Genomic DNA, 19,907 nt, shown 5'->3' on the forward strand with positions numbered 1-19,907 from the left:
ACACTTATACTCTACAGAGGAGAGTGGAGTTTAATTGTGTGAGTTGTGCATTGCTATTTACCTATAGGCACAAATACACGTTCTGGCCCAAGAGGGTGTATAAATTTGTGTGGCCTTTAAAAATACATCTTGAAAGTATTGATCAAGAGTCTTAGAGGATTATGATTCCACTAGAAATCTACTGTGATGTGTAATATGATGAATAAATGGAGCTATATTGAAAACCTTGCATTCAAAATTTCATTATATAAAAGAAAAAATAGGAAACAATATCTAGAATAGATGATAAAATGGATAGCACATCCATATAATAGACTATAATCTAGTCACTAAATGTTATATTTTTGAAAATCATCTAGTGTTGTCATATAATAAACTTAATACAGTATTAAATTAATTTTCAAAACTCTATATATTCCATGATCCTAAGAAATTTTTAAGATGGAAAAAGCTATGCAAGTATATACACATATAAAAAAGACTACAGGAATATATATAAATATTAATGTATTTTTATCCCTGAATGGTTGATCTATGACTCTTTTTTATTTCTTCTCTGTTAATGCCACCTATTATTTCCTTTTTTTCCTACATTAAGTATGTACTAGTGTGAAAATCAATTAAAATAAATACTTAAAATCCCAATAAAATACTGAATAGAGAAATTGTTGCAAATGTTTCATCTTTAAATGTCCAGCAATTATAAAGATTCTAGATTGGTCAATAATTACATTATCAGCAATGTGGCAAACTAGACTATGATAAAGGAAACTATATTTTTTCACAGCTTAAACAAATTTTGATATACATAAATTTGTTTTAATTGTGAATATATACAATAAACGGCTGATAACAAGAATCTACATAGAACACAGGAAAATCATCAAGAAAAAAAAATCAAACCACCCCATTAAAAAGTGGGCAAAGGAAATGAACAGAAACTTTTCAAACGAAGACAGACTAGTGGGCAACAAACATATGAAAAAATGCTCAACATCTCCAATCATCAGGGAAATGAAAAAATCAAAACCACAATGAGATACCACTTAACTCCAGTGAGAATGGCTTTAATCAAAAAGTCCCAAAACAACAAATGTTGGCATGGATGCAGAGAGATAGGAACACTCATACGCTGCTGGTAGGACTGCAAAATAGTACAACCTCTATGGAAAGTAGTATGGAGATACCTCAAAGAACGAAACTATTTGATCCAGCAATCCCACTACTGGGTATCTACCCAAAGGAAAAAAAGACATTCTATAAAAAGACATCTGCACTACAGTGTTTATAGCAGCACAATTCACAATTGCAAAATGTGGAAACCACCCAAGTACCCATCAATATATGAGTGGATTAATAAAATGTGGTATATGTATACCATGGAGTACTACTCAGCCATAAGAAAAAATGGTGAACTACCTATTTTATTATCCTGGATGGAGCTGAAGCCCATTCTTCTAAGTGAAGTATCTTAAGAATGGAAAACAAACACCACATGCACTCACCATTAAATTGGAACTAATTGATCAACACTAATGTGCACATATGTAAGTAATATTCATCCGGTGGTGGGCCGGTGGGAGGAAGTAGGTGGGAATGTATAAATTCACACCTAACGGATGCAGTGTGCACTGTCTGGGGGATGGGCTCTTGTAGCTCTGACTCAAGTGGCGCAATGGCAATTTATGTAACCAAAGCGTTTGTACCCTGTAACACTCTGAAATTAAGAAAATTAAAATTTAAAAAATGGAAACATCACTTGAAACTTATTCTAAATGAATAAGTTCATTAAACTTTTCCCAGAAAATTACATGGAAAAATAATGTTTTCTGTTTTAATTTATTTGCCACAATCACAAAAAATTTGAGAAAAATACAATTCCCCTTTTCAGATGTGGAATTAGAGACAATAATATCTAGTAGGAAGAGGAAACTTCTTAAGTACTTATTGTGCTTAAAGATCCTTATCGAAATCTGAAGAAAATAATTTACAATATTTTAGATCTAAATAAAAATGGTATAAATAGTATCTCAAAGTATATAAATATGATTTTTGTAATATAATGTTTTAACATTAAATAATAAAAGGTCTTTCCCAGGGCCAATGTGAGAGCAAATTTCACAGTCCAGAAAGCAACAGCTGCAGAATATAAATTTATATTATTTTAAAATAAGAGTGACTAAACTATTGTAATTTTCTTTTTATGAGAAAGAAACTTTAGAGTTATACCTTGAGCAATTTATTTTATTTTCTTATGTTTGGAAAACAAATCTTGGGCATTTGTATTTTTATGTATTTCTAAAATTTATGTAAATTTTCTCTTTTTAGGAGCCCACATACCTAGTTTATATATTACAGCAGACACAAATCCTAGTGAGGTTCAGTCTTCTCTATTTCACGATGTTGAAAGTATTAGTATATGCAATGAAATTATATACACAACTTAAATATTTAATAGTTGCCCCTATCAGATTAACAAGCATTTATTGAATGCCTTGTATGTAATTAGCCAAGTGTTAGGCATCCAGGATGAAAACTAAGTATAAGGTATGACTTCCCTAAGAAAGACTTTGGAACAATATTTCATTAGACATTGCGGTGACCAAGATGAATTATTCTCGGTTTCACTGTAGTGAGCCATATTGATCGAAGAACTTACAGTCTTATTGGAGAAAGGAGACTCATAAATGTCAAACCATTGAGTACTGGTTCAAAATAATTTGCAGCCAAGTAATAACTTGCATGGCATAAATTATTAATAGTTTGTTAGTTAAGAGGAAGGGGAAATAGGTGAGATTATAAAGGGAGAAAGGCTCATCAGGAATACTTGAAATACTTAAAACAGGGCAAGATAAAGTACGGAAAGAGGGTGGAGGTCACAGCTGGCGAGGAGCGCAAGAGAAATGGCATAGACAATGGTGGTGGCCAGGGTATGAGGCCAGGGTATGTGGCAGGTGCTTCATAATTTAGAAAAACAGAATGAGTTAAATATATCATTTTATTAGTTTGCTCTAGCAAAATCTATACTAGCAATTTGATCTGTATTGTTGCTTTAGAGGCTTCAGGGAACACAGAAATTTGGTCTGGAACCACTGGCTATGTGCTAATTAATACATGATTAGGAAAATCAGTAGATAATCTGGCCAGAGAAATGAAACTTGACTGGGAAAAATAACTGGGGTCATAGCAAACAAATATACTATAAATATGCAAAAAAATCAAAGAAAGACAAATCCAAGGTTTAAGAGTAGCTTTAAGAAAGAAAAGAGGGTTGAAAATTCTTGTTTATCTTCTTTGACCAAACAAAAATTATGAATTGTGACAGTCAAATTTTAAGATGTTCCCCACCAATCCCTGCCTCCTGGCATGCACAACTTTGTGTGATCCCCTCTTCTTGCTGTCCGCTAGCCAAGTGTTGCTTCTAACCAACAGAACATGGCAGAAGTAGCAGAATATATATGATTGTGATATCTGTCATATTAGTAGACTCTCTCCCTGGCTAGCTTTGATAAAGCAAGTTGCCAGGCTGGGAAGGCCCATGTGCAACCTCGAGCCAAGAGTCAGCAAGGAACCGAGGCCCTCGGTCCAACAGCTGTCGAGGGACTGAACTCTGCCAACACTATGTGAGTTTCGAAGAAAATCCTTCAAGTCTTTAGATGAGGCCTTAGCCCTGGGTGACATCTCGATTGCAGCCTTGTGCAAAACAGTGAAATAGAGTCCTGACCCAAACTCTGAGATAAAAAAATAAGTGTTGTTTTAATCTACTAAGTATGGGGTAATTAATATATGTTAGGGTATCAATAAATAAGTAATAAATTTATTATTTTCCCTTGCTTTGCTCTCTTCCTGTTCACTACAGAGAAGCATGACTTTAGTTTCTTCTTTTTCCTCAACTTATGATAAAAGTTCAACCATTATTGGAACGATTCCTTTGAAGTTTGTGTTCAGACTCAAGAAGAGAGAATGAGGGGTAACGAGCAAGAGACACGCAGAACTGGACTGGGAAAAAGATTTGAGGAGAGGTGTAAAGTGTGAGGTAAGAGGCATTTGCATAAGCAGGGAAATGAAAAATATAAACATACCTGAGCTATTTTGCCATTCTCTTTTGGTGATTGGCTTCTGTAATTTTTGCAGTGGGCACACCTCTGACATTGGACTTGTGGCTTATCATATCAACAGGGAAAAGGATACACCATCTGGTTTTCACTGTTATTAGCTACAAGCAAGGTATAAAGCTAATGAATGCCAACATTTGGTTTCTTGAAAACCCTAATCTTTGAAGAGTTTCACAGAACTTCTGTCTTCCCAAAGGCATGGACCTGGAAGCACTCTGAAGTTGCTTTCCCATCCACTCCATTCTAGGTACCTCTCTCTATTGAAGCCATAAGGGGGATGAGGATAAGGAAGGAAGTCCGTGATGAATTAGGGGACAGAACTAGTGCAGCCTCTCAGAAAAGACATCCTACCTGTGACTCATATGTACCAGTCTGGGACCTTGATGTGAATAAAGTAGTGGCAATGTAATCAATCAGCCCTTAGGGTGCCAGCATTTTATTAATATGACAAGTATAGATACTGATCTTCAAGGGGTGTAAAAGATATTTTTTTCCATAGGCTTACCACAAAGTTCTATCCAAAGTAGATAATAAAATAACTAACATTTTTAGTGTTATTATATGCTAGTTTTCTAAGTGCTCTGTATATGTTAACTCATTTGACTCCCACAAAAATTTATAAACACAAGTTCTATTATCTCCATTTTATAGATGAGCAACAAGGCAAAGAGATGCTAGGTAACTTGCCAAAGTTTACAAAGTTACTTAAGGGGCAGAGCCAGGTTACAAACCTGGGCAGTTTAATTTCAGAGTCTTTGTTCTTAATAGACAGTAATAAATATCGATTGGCTGATGAGAACTTTGGAGAGATTCCCACAGACAGAGCTGCACACGAGCAGGTTCAGGAGAAACTTACATGATACATGCTTGGAAGTTTCAAACACTGTATTAATATCTCCCTTATAATTGTCACAAACATAATTATGATGAATGAAATACCTTTGTAAGTTCTAACACCAAAGCATTTCCTTTTGTGGGATTTTTCAATTTAAACAACAAAACTCAATTAAACAATATTAATACAGTTCATTCTTTTTTTGATCACACTTCACTTCCAATCTCTTAGCAAGGCTTGCCAGTGCTATCTCCCCAAAGAGATCCTGGATCCAATCATCTTTCACTGCTAGACCCTAGTGTGGGACCCTCACTATCTCTTGCCACAATCCTCCCTATTTTTCATTCTCTAAGTAATAAAAAGAGTGATTTTGTTAAAGCATAAATCAGATCATGCTCAAAATTCTCCAAGGGCTTCTGAAAGCAATTCACATGAAATTGAAAAACTGCACCATGACCTCCAACTTCCTACATGAACTGTCACCTGCCCTCTCTCAGCCCTTGTCACCAGTCACTCCACACTTGGGTCTCTCTGTGCCAGCCACAGTGGCCTCACTTTTGTCCTTTGACTATGCATAGCTCATTTGCTCTCAGAGCCTTTCTATGTGCTATTCCCTCTTACTGGAATGCTCTATCTTCAAAGAATCACATGACTATCTCCTTTACATGTTTTGAGTCTCATCCCAAATTACATCCTGTATCTTACCTTCTCCATGATTTATTTTTTCACAACTTTTATAATTTTCTGAAATTATCTCAAATCTTGACTGTCTTCCTTCCTTATCAGATTCATGAGGAAGAGGCTTTATGTAATTTGTCACTCTATTCCCCATGCCTAGAGCAATGCCTGGGTTTTAGGAGATGCTCATTGTATTTTTGTTGAATGAGTGAGTGAATGAATGAATGCTACAGGTCAGTAACTGTGGTGAATGTTGGAGACTCAGAAGTGAATAGGAAAGACACAATGCCTGCCCTCAACTCTCAGGACCTACTTATTTTCTCCCCTCAAAAGTAACAGTTAACTGGAATGTGAAACAGGAAGGAGTTAGCCAAATGGAGAGTGTGTAAAAAAGTTTTCCATGAAGATGGACGTGGAAACACCAAGGCCCAGAGTTAAGAGGGAGCTGGGCTTGTTGCAAGTGCTGGGAGGAGCAGTGTGACAGGTATGGAGGGACCAGAGTTGAGGGTGGAGGGTAAAAAAGACCCCAGATCATCTAGGGCCATGTGTATAACTCTTGTTAAGAGTATGGACATTACCATGAGGGAATGAAGAGCTCTATAAGGGTTTTAAATAGGGAAGTGATACTATCCTATTGAACAGTGATCAAGGTTTGGAAACCAAATTCAGCCAGCAGCAACTAAGCTTCATTTTAATAAAAAGCAAAAATGTGGCCTTACAGAGTGATGCTATGGATTAAGAGTAAGGAGGGTTTGTGGTAAAGGGTGCGTTCCTAGAAGTGTGCACAATTGTTTGCTCAAGATTCACAGTATATGACGCCTCTGAATAAATTATATACTGACTCAACATTGGTCAGAGAGGTAAGTGGAGACTCAAGTAGCAATCTTTCTTTATATACATATATGTGTTTGTATGTGTGTGTATTTAACTTCTTTTCACAAAGCTCAGAAGCATTTTTGGGGGGCTAGTAAAAGTACTTCATTTACAAATTAGTTCTAATTTTTATGTTTTGCCTCTATAGAAAGGACTCGGTATTATTTTTTCCTTTTTATTCAGGAACAGTATAATTTTCGCATGCTAAATTGTATTTCAAAAAATTACACTGAGGCAGTTCTGTCAGACTATTCATTCCATCTAGCAGGGTTTTTAGGAGTTAGGTTTTATTTTTGCATATTTTGACTCAGTTTAAGTTATGAGACATATTTTTCTCTGAAATAAACATTTTAAAATATAAATATTTAACATAATTATTCATTTTGTTTCATGATTCTTTTAAAAATATTCACGGGACTCCTATTGTACAGGAGGTGCTGTGGTCAGAGGCATATCAAACAGGGAGATCATGATTATTTCAAAGTAAAATCAAAACCAAGATTTCAGAATCTGCAAACAATGGATCCAGATAATTCACTTTTTCCTCCCAAAAGTGTTTATAATTTTTGCCTATATCTACAAGTATATTAATCAAATTATTTGACTATTTCTTCATATTCAGTCTTGTAAACCAAGTTTACTGAAATAATAGATATGTAAATGTTAGGAAGTAGAAGCTCACTCATGACCACGAAACCAGAAGTTCAGTCTGACACTCTTTGGATTATCAGATTTTGCACAGTGCCTGGAACATAGTAGGCACTCACTAAATATTTACTGCCTAGAGAAGAGCAGGATATAATTGACATTCAGCTGTTAGATTTTACTATTTGCAATTTATTTAAATGTCCATAAAATTTTACATTACAAACGAGTTCTACATTAATGATACCCCATACAAGTTGGCAATATCCAATACTTGCAAAAGCAACTTTTGTTTCCTTTTTCTTTTGTAACTAAATATTTAGCTTGTTTCTATCTCACCTGTATCTGTTATTCTTCAATGAACCACTTTTGAAAAACAAAAGTATTGTTTGTATGTAAATAATTTATTCACATTTTGTTCCACCCACCAATTTTGTGGGCATTAAAATGTAGCATAATCTCAGGCACATTGTTATTAATATTAAAGCCATGTAAAACTGGGGCAGAAGTCTGTTTTGCATTAATAAAAGTCCTTATCAATGCAAAATATTTTCACATTATCAAAATTAGCTATGCAGAAATGCAAATATTGTTCTCTAAGGAGTCAAGAACTTGGCTTCACTGCAATGTAGGTATTCCTGGGATTCTTATAAAACTTTTGTTGAATATACTGATCTAGCAGATTTGTACACTTTGAAGTAATCATTTTATTTCTGGTTTAGCAGATATGAAAATTAATTAATTTACTTGAAAGTACAAAAAATTTTATGACATTTTACTTCATTCACTTCCTTAAATAACTGAAAAAATATCCAAATTTAAGCTATATTTACAAGGATGATATAATAAGTTTATTAAGAAGAGTGTAACCAAACTAATTTTTTTTCTTTCAAAATATTAAGGGAGTACAAATATTTTTGTCACATAGATACTTTGCATAGTGCTTAAGTTGGGGTTTTTAGTGTGCCCCTCAAAAGAATAATGTTCATTGTACCTCATAAGTAAGTTTTTACCCCTCGCTCCCCCCACTCTCCTCCCTTCTTGGTTTCCAATGTCCTCTACATCTCTTCGTGGCCATTCTTTAGCTCCAATTCCAATTATTGCCATTCTTTAGCTCCAATTATTCCCATTCTTTAGCTCCAAATTATTAGAGAATACATGTGGTGTTTCTTTTTCCATTCCAGAGATACTTCGCTTAGGAGAATGGTCTCTAATTTCATCTAAGTTGCTACAAAAGACATTATTTCATTTCTTTTTATGGCTGAGTTGTAGTGTGTGATATATATATATATATCACATATATATACACACACCATGGTGTGTGTGTGTGTGTATACATACCACATATTATTAATCTACTCATAAATTGATGTGCACTTGGCTGATCCAGTTTTCTAGGCACCATTTATTAAATATGGCTTCCTTTCCCTAGTGTTTGTTGTTGTCTGCATTGTTGACGATCAGTTGGTTATCAGTAAATGGTTTTATTTCTGGGTTCTCTATTCTGTTCCATTGGTTTATGTCTTTACTTTTATATAAGTGCCATGTTGTTTTTATAATGATAGCCTTGTAGTATAATTTGAAGTCAATTAATGTGATACCTCTACATTTGTTCTTTTTGCTTCAGATTGCTTTGGATATTTGGGCTCTTTTATGGTTCCAAATGTAGGATAGAATTATTCATTAGGATAATAAATAGAATAGAATTTTTTTGAGATCTGGGAAATACGACATTCATATTTCAATGGGAATTGGGTTGAATCTATAAATCACTTTGGGCAGTACAGGCATTTTAATGATGCCATTGCTACCAATCCATGACCATGAGATGTTTTTCCATTTGTTTGTTTCATCTATGATTTCTTTCATTGGTGTCTTGTAGTTCCACTTGTAGAGATCTCTTGCCTCTTTGGTTAAGTACATTCCTAGGTGTTTTTTTTCTTTGTAGCTATTGTAAATGATATTCAGTTCTTGATTTGACTCTCAGCTTGACACTGTTACTAGTATATAGAAATGCCACTGATTTGTGTACATTGATTTTTCCACCCAGGACTTTATTGAATTTATTTATAAATCCTGGAAGTCTTTTGTGGAGTCTTCAGGGTTTTCTAGATAGAAGATCATATCACCAGTGAACACGGATAATTTGACCTCCTCTTTTCTAATTTGGATACCCTTTATTTCTTTCTCTTGCCTGATAGTTCTGGCTAGGACTTCCAGTACTATGTTGAATGGAAATTGTGACAATGGGCACCCTTATCTTATTCCAGTTCTTAGGAGGAATACTTTCAACTTTTCCCCATTCAGCGTGATGTTGACTGTGGGTTTGTCATACACGGCTTTTATAATTTTGAGGTATGTTGCTTCTATGCCTAGTGTGTTGAAGGTTTTTATCATAAAGGGGGACTGTATCTGTCAAATGTTTTTTCTGCATCTATTGAGATAATTATGTGGTCTTTGTTTTTGCTTCTGTTTATGTGGTGAATCACATTTATTGATTTGCATATGTTAACTTACATACCTGGGATGAAACCCACTTGATCATGGTGAATTATCTTTTTGATGTGCTGTTGAATTCGGTTTGCTAGTGTTTTGATGAGGATTTTTGCATCTGTGCTGATAAGAGATATTGGTTTGTAGTTTTCTTTCTTAGTTGTGTCCTTTCCTGGCTTTGGAATCAAGGTGATATTAGCTTCATAGATGAGTTAGGGGCATTCTCTTCTCCTCAATGTCAGGGAATAAATTTTGTTGTATAGGTATCATTTCTTCTTTGTAGTCTGGCATAATTTGGCTGTGAATCCATCTGGTCAGGGGCTTTTTTTGTTGTTTTGGGGAGATTTTTTCTTGCTGTTTCAATCTCACTACTCATTACTGGTCTGCTCATGATTTTTATTTCTTCCTGACTCAGGCTTGGGAGGTTGTGCATTTCCAGTAATTTATCCATTTGTTCTACATTTTTTAGATGGTGTGCATAGGGCTTTTCATAGTATTCACAGATGATATTTATGTTCGTGTGGTATTTATTGTAATTTCTCTTTTTTCTTTTCTGATTGAGCTTATTTGAATCCTTTCTCTTCTATTTCTCTTTAATCTGGCTAGTGGTCTACTGATTTTGTTTATCTTTTCAAAGAATCAACTTTCTGTGTCGTTATACCTTTGTATTGTTTTCCATTTCATTTAGTTCTGCTCTGAGCCTTGTTATTTCTTTTCTTCTGCTGGCTTTGGGTTTGATTTCTCTTATTTTTCTAGTTCCTTCAGATGTGACATTAGGTTGTTAATTAATAATCTTTCTGTCTTTTTGATGTAGGCATTTAAGGCTATGGACTTTCCTCTTAAGACTTTTTCTGTATCCCATCGATTTTGAAAGCTTATGTCCTCTTTGTCATTCAGTTGGAAAAATCTCAATTTCCATCTTAATTTCATTATTACCCTAAGGATTTTTCAACAGCAGGTTGTTTAATTTCCATGATTTTGTGTAAATTTGAGTGTTTCTCTTGGAATTGATTTCTAGTTTTATTCTACTGTGGTCTGAAATGATACATAATATGATTTCTTTTTTTTTTAATTTGCTGAGACTTGTTTTGTGGCTTAAGACATGATCAATCTTGAAAAGTGTCCCATGTGCTGATGAGAAGAATGTATGTTCAGTATTTTGAGAGTGCTTCTTTCTGTATATGTCTGTTAGATGCATTTGCTCTAAAGCCTTTAAATCCAATGTCTCTTTATTGATTTTCTACTTCAGTGATGTATCTAGCTTTGTCAATGGGGTGTTGAAGTCCCTGGCAATTATGATGTTACTGTTTATTTTCCTGCTCAGATTTAGTAGAATTTGTTTTATGCATCTGGAAGCTCCTGTGTTAGGTGCATATACATTTAGAATTATTATGTCTTGATCCTTTTACCATTATATAATGACTATCTTTGTCTTTTTTACTATTGTTGATTTAAAGTCTATTTTCTGATATGAGAATGGCTATATCTGCTTGCTTTTGGTTTCCATTTGTGTGGAATAATTTTTTTTCTGTCCCTTTACCTTAAGTATGTTCCAGTACTTGTGAGTTAGATGCATTTTTGAAGACAGCATATACTCAGGGTGTGTTTTTTTCATTCATTCAGCTTGTCTAACTTTTAACCAGGGCATTAAGATTGTTCATGTTCAATGTTAGTATTGATATGTGGGATACTCTTCTCTTCATCATGTTAAATGATACATTGTTGTTTGCAGATACCAGGGCAATTTTCCTCAATGATTCTCTTGAATAGGTTTTCCATGCTCTTTGCTTTTTCTTCTTTCACCTCAAGTATACCTATTGTTCATATACTGGTTTACCTCACATAGTCCCATATTTCTCTCAGTGATTGTTGATTCTTCTTTATTATTTTTTCTGCATCTTTGACACAGTTGAGAGCCTTGTCTTCAAGCTCTGAGATTCTTACTTCTGCTTCATCTAACCTGCTGTTGAAACTTTCTGATTTATTTTGAAATTCCCCAAATGACATTTATGTCTTTTAGTTCTGTTATATCCCATCTCATGTTGTCTAGCTCTTTAGTAACTTTTTCTTCTTTTTTTTTTTTACTAATGTCCTGAAACATTTTTTTTTTGGTTTCTTTGCATTGGGTTTTTTTCTTTTCTTTCTTGCTTGCTTTTTTTTTTTTTTTTTCTTTTTTTGGAGACAGAGTCTCACTCTGTTGCCTGGGCTAGAGTGACATGGCATCAGCCTCACTCACACTAACCTCAAACTCCTGGGCTCATGCAATCCTACTGCCTCAGCTTCATGAGTAGCTGGGACTACAGGCATGCACCACTATACATGGCTAATTTTTTCTATATATTTTTAGTTGTCTAACTAATTTCTTTCTATTTTTTTAGTAGAGACTGGGTCTTGTTCTTGCTCAGGGTGGTTTCGAATTCCTCAGCTCAAACGATCCTCCTGCCTTGGCTTCCCAGGATTATAGGTATAAGCCACCGTGTCTGGCCCTTTGTGTTGGTTTTTAACTTTCTCTTTAATTCCAATTATCTTATTTCCCAACCATGTTCTGAATTCCATGTCTGCCATTTTGACAATTTTTTTTTTGTTGTTGTTGGGGTACATTGCTGCAGATTCATTGTGATCCCTTGAGGGTGTTAAATTAGCTTGTTTTTCAAGTTGTTGGTGTTATTTTGCTGTTTTCTTCTCATCTGAAACCTCTTTTCTCAGCTCAGGAAAGACAGGATTGCAGTGCACCTGTTCTCCTTTGATGGAAACTGTTCTACTTAGTAAGAAGGAGAGGTCCCTAGATGGTACATTTGTGACTTATTTGAGAAGACTGGGCAGAAGAAGGGCAGATATACTGACAGCCTGTAATGCAGCTGTTATGTGTTGTCCTGTTTACCTGTGATTGTCACAGTCCAAGCCAGTGCTGGATCATCTTCATGCAGTGCAGTAAGTTGTTCCCCAGGTGACTGTTGAAAGCTCAGTTGACTCAGTTGGGAGGCTGAGCACTGTGGGAGATTGCTCTGCCTGGGTCTCCCTGTGGCAGTGACGGCAGCAACTTGGCAAGGCTGCATAGGCAGTGGTCATGGGTGTCAGGCTCCAGGCATTCTTTCCAACTAGGTTCAGGTGTAACAGCAGCTCCTGCAAAATTTAACCTAGAGGGAACTGGCTCTGGCCAAGAAGCATGGCACAGAGAATAAGTGAAGTAGGTTTGGGATCTGGTCCACAGACGTGAGCTCTCACCCACCTTCCTCCAGCCCTTTCCTTCAAACTAACTTTTAATATTAAGATTTGCTATTGCATTTCTCAAAGGGCTTTAGATAAATAATGAAATATGAATTTTGGTGCAGCACTCAGGGCACATAGCACAGTGATTTATTTAGCATAAATGACACACAAATAGGAATGTCATTGGTGATTACATTTAGTAATCTATGCTTGTAAAAATATTTGTGTTTGTATTTGTGCAAATAACTACAGTTTAGGTTCTTCTTCTAATTTGGCAGCAAACTATTTCTTCCTTAGAATATTTCTGTAGTATTTTATTCTCATACACCTACATTTATACAAGGAGAAGTAGACCAAAAAGGCAAGTATTTATAATCAATAAAACACAAAACCAGGTTTGCTACAGTTGTTAGTTTGGTGGTTGTTTTTGGTGGTTTATGATATTTCATTATTTGAATATTTCCTTAAGCTTTTTGAGTCTGCCTGCAGTTTTTGTCATGTGAATGCTGACTTCCTTATCTTTGCTGTCTGCCCTCCTGCCATTTCCCTCATTTACTGAAGGCTTTACTACTAATCCCTAGACTTCCTTGTCACCCAACTCCTGTCATGATCCAGGGGAGTGATCTACCTGCTGCTGTCAATCATTGACTATCTCTCAGCCAACACCTTGATCTCTTTCTCTACACCTGACCTCTTCCACTGAAGCTCTGCTGATTGTACCACTGTGGACTTAGTTTCCACAGCTTCAAGTGAGCTCAAATATTTCCTGGCACTTCTATTATGCCCTCCCTTGTCTGTGCTTTCTCCACATCCCTACTTCCACTCACACTCTACAGAAGATCTAATTTGTAAAAAATATAGCATCCACCACACAGGAACTTTCTCAGCTGACCAGCCTTCATTGTGATCTCTTCTTTTCTCTTCACTGCTGAAAAAAAGAAAGTGTTCCTCCTGTCATCTGAGCCAAACCCTCTACTTCTGTTTGGAGTCCTATTTCCACTTATATTCAGAACCCTGTCTTATGTATGATCCCTCTCTCTCCAGTGTCACTGGCTAGCTCCCCTATATTACACTCTTTCTCTCAGCTTTTAATTATGTAAATTAACTTATTACTTGAACATCTATGAAACAATTTGTATTTCCTGCTTACTTCAAGTATTAGCTGATGTTTCTATAATTACTCTCTCAATTTCCTCACCTCTCTTGCATTCTCGAACTCACATAACTGGCTTTCTATGGCTTTCACTTAGAGAGACACCCACTGAGAGCTGACTATGCACCAAACACTAAGCTAGGTGCAATTAATGAAACTCACATGTTCCTGTCATCAAGAATTGTACCAGAAGCCCCTATGAGAGATCATGTAAGTCATTTATATTTTCAAGACTGACCATACTTTCCATTCTCTTTCTTTTATAAAACTGCCACTTGTCTAAATAAATCTCAGAAATGAATATATATTTCGAGTTTCTCTTCAGAAAAAATAATTTAAATACTTGCAGACAAGAGAAACAAAAAATAAAGTTGAAGAGCTTTATCTCATATAAATTATGAGTATAATTTAATTATAATTATGAGTATAATTTATTAAATCGCACAACCAACTTTGATCTTCAAGAAGATACATTAGAAATCACTGAGAAATCAAAATAAAGATAATAATAAGTAAAACAAAACAGCATAGTATCAGTTCACTCTGCTCACAGTGAATATGCTTCAGATTATTCCTCCAAGGCACAGTGACCAAATTACTACTTATGTAAAAGTTTAGAAATTTGAAATAATCTCTCCAGTGAACCTTGTGATAAGTCACCATTCTCACTTGAAAGTCTTCAAATTACTATTATATCCTTTCAGTTAGGCCATACCCTTGATATTAAAAATTCAAGAGTTCACATGAAATCTGCCTGTGCATCGAATGTCCTTGCAGAACTGTGAAAGCTCTAGTTCCAAATGTTGGTTGTCTCTTGTGTGATTTAGATTTGTCCTTATTTTTATGTTTTTTTTTTTACAAAAGTTTATTCTTAAATGCACAACAGGCTCCAAGAAATACTTCATTTTAGCTGTAGGTGGCAAAAGACTTTGTGAGAAAGAATCCAGATGATTAAATAGGAATGAAATCATCACCTCAGGCAGAAGGAATGGCTTACTTTTTACCAGATGTCTTAATTCTACCTGTGGCCAGGATGCCCTTTCCTGCTATCTTTGCCTTTAGATCTTCAAATTTCTTTTGCTCCTGTTTTTGTTTGTGCTTGAAAACCTTATCTTTCTCATCCATCTTCGTGGCCTGCTTCTGGGTTGTTTGGGGGGCTTATTGCTGCTGTCATGGCCACTCATGGTGCCTGCCACCCCTCCCCCATCAGATTTGCCCTTATGTTTAATTTCCATGTTTGTATGTGGAAAATGATATACGATCGTGGAATTCCATCTCAGTTTGTATCCATCCACACAAACAGAGGGAACACAGTCTTGACCTTCCAACTCTGCAACTATTATTGTTCCCCCAAATTTTCTAACTTATGTGTTTCCCACATCCAAGATCCTTTTGCTTGCATGACTGTCTTCCTGTGTGCTTTTCTTCCTGTCTTTGCTGCAGCAGCAAGACAGCTGACTCAAAGAATTCTGGCAGACACCCCATCGTCAGTTGGATAGCAACAATATGAATGTGAACCAGGATCTGTAGATACTCACTAAAAACTGTAAGTAATTCAGACTTAGCATTTTATAAAATTTATCATCTAGTCTCCAAGGACTGAGGAGCAGGGAGTGTGATCTAGTGGACAAAGAACTAATTGGGAGTCAAGAGACGCAGACTTCCTTCTGAGTTCTATTATAGTTGAGCTCTCTGACTTCAAGCAATTCTAGGCATTGCTCTATTTCAATTGTTCTCCCTGCAAATCATATACACTACTTATCACCTACAGCTCTCTGCAGAATTTGAAAGATCTAAATGAGTTATTGTCTGTAGAGTAGCTTGTGCTCCTGAGAAAAAGAAGTACATTCTTTGAGGTAGAAATCCCTTAATTTAAACAAAATAAACAACTCTAATACTATCATATCTTTACTTTGCAAAACAACAAAGGGAATTTTAGAAGCTTAGGGCTTCTGTTTTTAAAGGGAATAGGAAATAAAATGCACAAATGGGACCATAAAGTTTATTTGTTACTCTAATTAAATATCAGGATGGTAGCAAGGATCAGCATCTTTAGAGCATTGAGGCCAATAGCATTCCTATTAAACTCTAGAATTTTAAAGATCATTGAAGGATGCCCTACTAACAGACATGCCACTTCTGTGCTAGGAGTTTTAAGATGATACCTCTAGAACACCCCAAAGAACACCTCAAATATCCCAATACTAAAAATAATATTTAGTTTACATCTGGTGAGCCATGAAATTGCTAACAACTATATATATATCTCACTGCCTTGTCAAGGGCCCCAGTCCTTTCTCCCTCTAAATGATAAACTTAGGTTAAGGCAGTTTAGGCATAGCACATGCCAAAATAAGTCCTTATAATCGGGTACCCGGAAAACAAAGCCACAGGAAGAACTTTCTCTGAGTGGTAGGTGGGGGACATTTTCCTAGTGGTAGTCAACACAAAGAAAGTTACAAGAGCAAAATAAATAAAGGAAGTGTTCTGGGAATAAAGTGTAAACTACTAAGGTAATTTTCTTTTGTTTACTGCAGAATAAACAGGGTAAGTAGGGCTAAAATGGTAAGTGACTAATTAGGTAGTAGGAATTTGCCACATCAAATTTATTCTGCTATAAATTACAGGCCACCCTCGTTTAAGCAAATAAATGAAATGAAAATACTGTGATAATATATTAGTACCTTAAACTAAACAGTGTTCAGGAAATCTCTTGCCCTTTAAAAAAGGGATGTCTGAAAATTAATTATTTTAAATTCATTTATATTCCAGTGTAAACTGCCTTCATAAGAAAAAACTAAACTTTTCATTGAATAATTGTCTTGAAGGACAATGACGCACTAAGGAGAGAATAAGAACAGGCTTCAGCACCAGGTTATGGCTTAGCCATGTGAGGACGGGGCTTTTGAAGTCACTTCTCCAAGCTCAGTTTCCTCGGTCTTTAAAGGGGAAATAATCAAACAAGAGAAGCTTCTAAAATGGCAATAATCATAAGAGTATCATAAGGATGAAATAAAACAGCTCTGAGAGTGATTGTTTTATGTTTAATATTAACCATTATACTGAATGGTTGATATTAATGTAAGCACTAATTTCTGCATGGTGTGCTATTAAAACAACATGATAATATTTTTTAAAAAAATTTTTATCAAAAAGTCATGAAATAATAAATGTTGGCATAAATGAGGGAAGATAGGAACACTCCTACACTGCTGGTGGGACTGCAAACTAGTACAACCTCTATGGAAAGCAATATGGAGATACCTCAAAGAGCTACAAGTAGAACTACCATTTGATCCAGCAATCCATTACTGGGCATCTACCCAAAAGAACAAAAGGCATTCTATAAAAAAGACATATGCAGTAGAATGTTTATAGCAACACAGTTCACAATTGCAAAGATGAGGAAATAACTCAAATGCCCATCAATACATAAGTGGGCTAAAAAAATGTGGTATATGTAGACCATGGAGTTCTATTTAGCCACAAAAAATAATGGGGGTCTAGCACCTCTTATATTATCCTGGATAGAGATGGAGCCCATTTCACTAAGTGAACTATCCTAAGAATGTAAAAACAAGCACCACATGTACTCACCATCAAATTGGTATTAACTGATCAACACTTACGTCCACATATACTAGTAACATTCATTGGGTGTTGGATAAATGGCAGGGGGTGGAGGGGGTGAATATATACAGACCTAGTGGGTGTGGTGCACACTGTCTGCAGGATAGACACGCTTGAAGCTCTGACTCATGTGGGGCAAAGGCAACATATATACCCTAAACATTTGTACCCCCATATATGCTGAAAAAAAAAAAAAAGTAAAAGTAAATTTAAAAATATGTATATAATTATACGTACATATAGATTTATGTGTGCCTGTGTGTGTAGAAATTTGGGTAAATAACTTTACTAAAATTAAAAACAATGTTCTAGAATTCACATAAACATCTAGAAAATAGTAATCCTTTGAAACTGAACATAAAATGCTGGATCTCTTACTTAAAAAGAAAATTAAATCTCTACAGAGATTATTCTCAACTTGTTTCATAGACATATTTTCATAAATCTTTACAAACATTAGGAAATCCAGTTAAGAAATATGTAATAATTCACCAAGAACAAGTGGAATTTTTCTGTTGTATACAAATTTGGTTTAATAGGCAAAGATTAACATAATACATTATCTAAATGTAATAAAATAACTATTAATAAAGGATTACCTTAGTAGAAGAAGAAAAGGCATTTCACAATACTCAACACCATTCATGACAAAATAAATTCTTAGCATATGAGAGAAAAACAAATTTCTTAAACCCAATAAAGTGTGTCTGTGAAAAACATGAAGCCATTTTCATATTTAATGGTAAAAACCAGAAATGCTTTCCCCCTGAAGCTGAGAAAAACACAAGGATGTCAACTCTCATGACTGCTAGCAAGTATTAATAAGAAGGCAAAAAAGAAATAAAAGAAAGACATACAGGTTAAAATGGAAGTAATAATAGTGCATTTATCTGCATATGATATTGTGTGTATGCAGAAAAGCCTAAGGAATCTATTTAAAAGCCCATAAAACTAACGAGTTTAACAAAGTCACAGGATTTATGACCAATAGGCAAAAAAGAATTTTGTTATATATACTAGAAATGAATAATCTAGAAATAAAACAAAAATTTATTTAACACCACCAAATACCATAAAAGTAAAATACGTAAGAATTAATTTAGCAAAAAATGTGCAGCCTATGAACTGAAAACTATAAAATATTGCTGAAAAAATTTAAAGAAGACCTATCTAAATGAAGATATATATACTGTCTTTATTGACTTGAAAATTCACCATTGTTAAAAAGTCAATTTTTCCAAAATTGACTATAAATTCAATGCAGTCATAACCAAAGTCCTAGCAGTCTTTAGAGAAGAATTTGACAAGCTAATGTTAATATCTGTATAGAAAGGCAAAGATCTAGAATAATCCAAATGATTTTGAAATGAAAAACAAAATCACAGTAATCAAATTAGCTGATATTAAAGATTTACAATAAAAGCACACTAATTAAGTAGTATGAAAATAGGATAAGAATAGGCAAAAAATTTTTAGCCCAGAAATAGAGCAACAATTATTATATTGCAGACTAGTTTTCAACAAAGATGTCAAGGAAATTCAATGGGGTAAAAACTATCTTTTCAATAAATGGAATTAGGATAGTCAGATATCAACACGGAAAAAAATAACTCTGACATTTTCCTCGTAGCATACACAAAAGTAATACAAAATTGCAGATCAAGCTAAATATATGAGTTAAAACTGTAAAACTTTCAGAATTACACTTAGGAGAAAATCTTTATATACTTCCTCAACACCAACCATGGAATATTACATTATATTACAAAGGAAAACATTTCAGTCCTTTAAGAAAATAGTAGGTATGCATTACCTAGATGTCTCTTTGTAGCTAATGATATTTAATTTACATTTCCCATGAACTATGAACAGAGATTCTACTGCAACATTATAGGGTCCTGTACTGTGATAGTCTTTCTTACCTTTTCATTTAACCTTTCATGCCAACAAACTAACACTTCTGCACATTGTCCACATGAAGATTTGTGCTGCTGTTGTAGTCCAGGAGACCGAGAGTGCTGAATATAAAATCAATTCTCCTTAACTCTAAGTCATATATTTCATTTTTAATATTTTTGAAGACAGTAGTTAGAATATTTTTATTTAAATCTAACCTGCAGTTTTTAAAGATGACAACACACATTAATTAGGATGATAACATGGAAAGACAATTACCAAAATTAGTTGTTTCTATGTTCATCTTGACAAACAGATGCAACACTTTGACAGCTAATCAACATACGGTTTTTTTTCCTGCTATATCTATCCTTTTCCT

General features: G+C 34.8%; 1 protein-coding gene and 1 pseudogene across 1 annotated transcript in view; both read right to left on the reverse strand.

Moving 5' to 3' along the window:
- NKAIN3 (sodium/potassium transporting ATPase interacting 3) overlaps window positions 1-19,907 on the reverse strand; it is a 671,237-nt gene that overhangs the window by 504,667 nt on the left and 146,663 nt on the right. The window lies entirely within an intron of this gene.
- On the reverse strand, window positions 14,449-18,634 carry LOC142871874 (translation machinery-associated protein 7-like; annotated as a pseudogene).

Source organism: Microcebus murinus, chromosome 7, assembly GCF_040939455.1.
Source record: "Microcebus murinus isolate Inina chromosome 7, M.murinus_Inina_mat1.0, whole genome shotgun sequence".
NCBI classification, from domain to species: Eukaryota; Metazoa; Chordata; class Mammalia; order Primates; family Cheirogaleidae; genus Microcebus; species Microcebus murinus.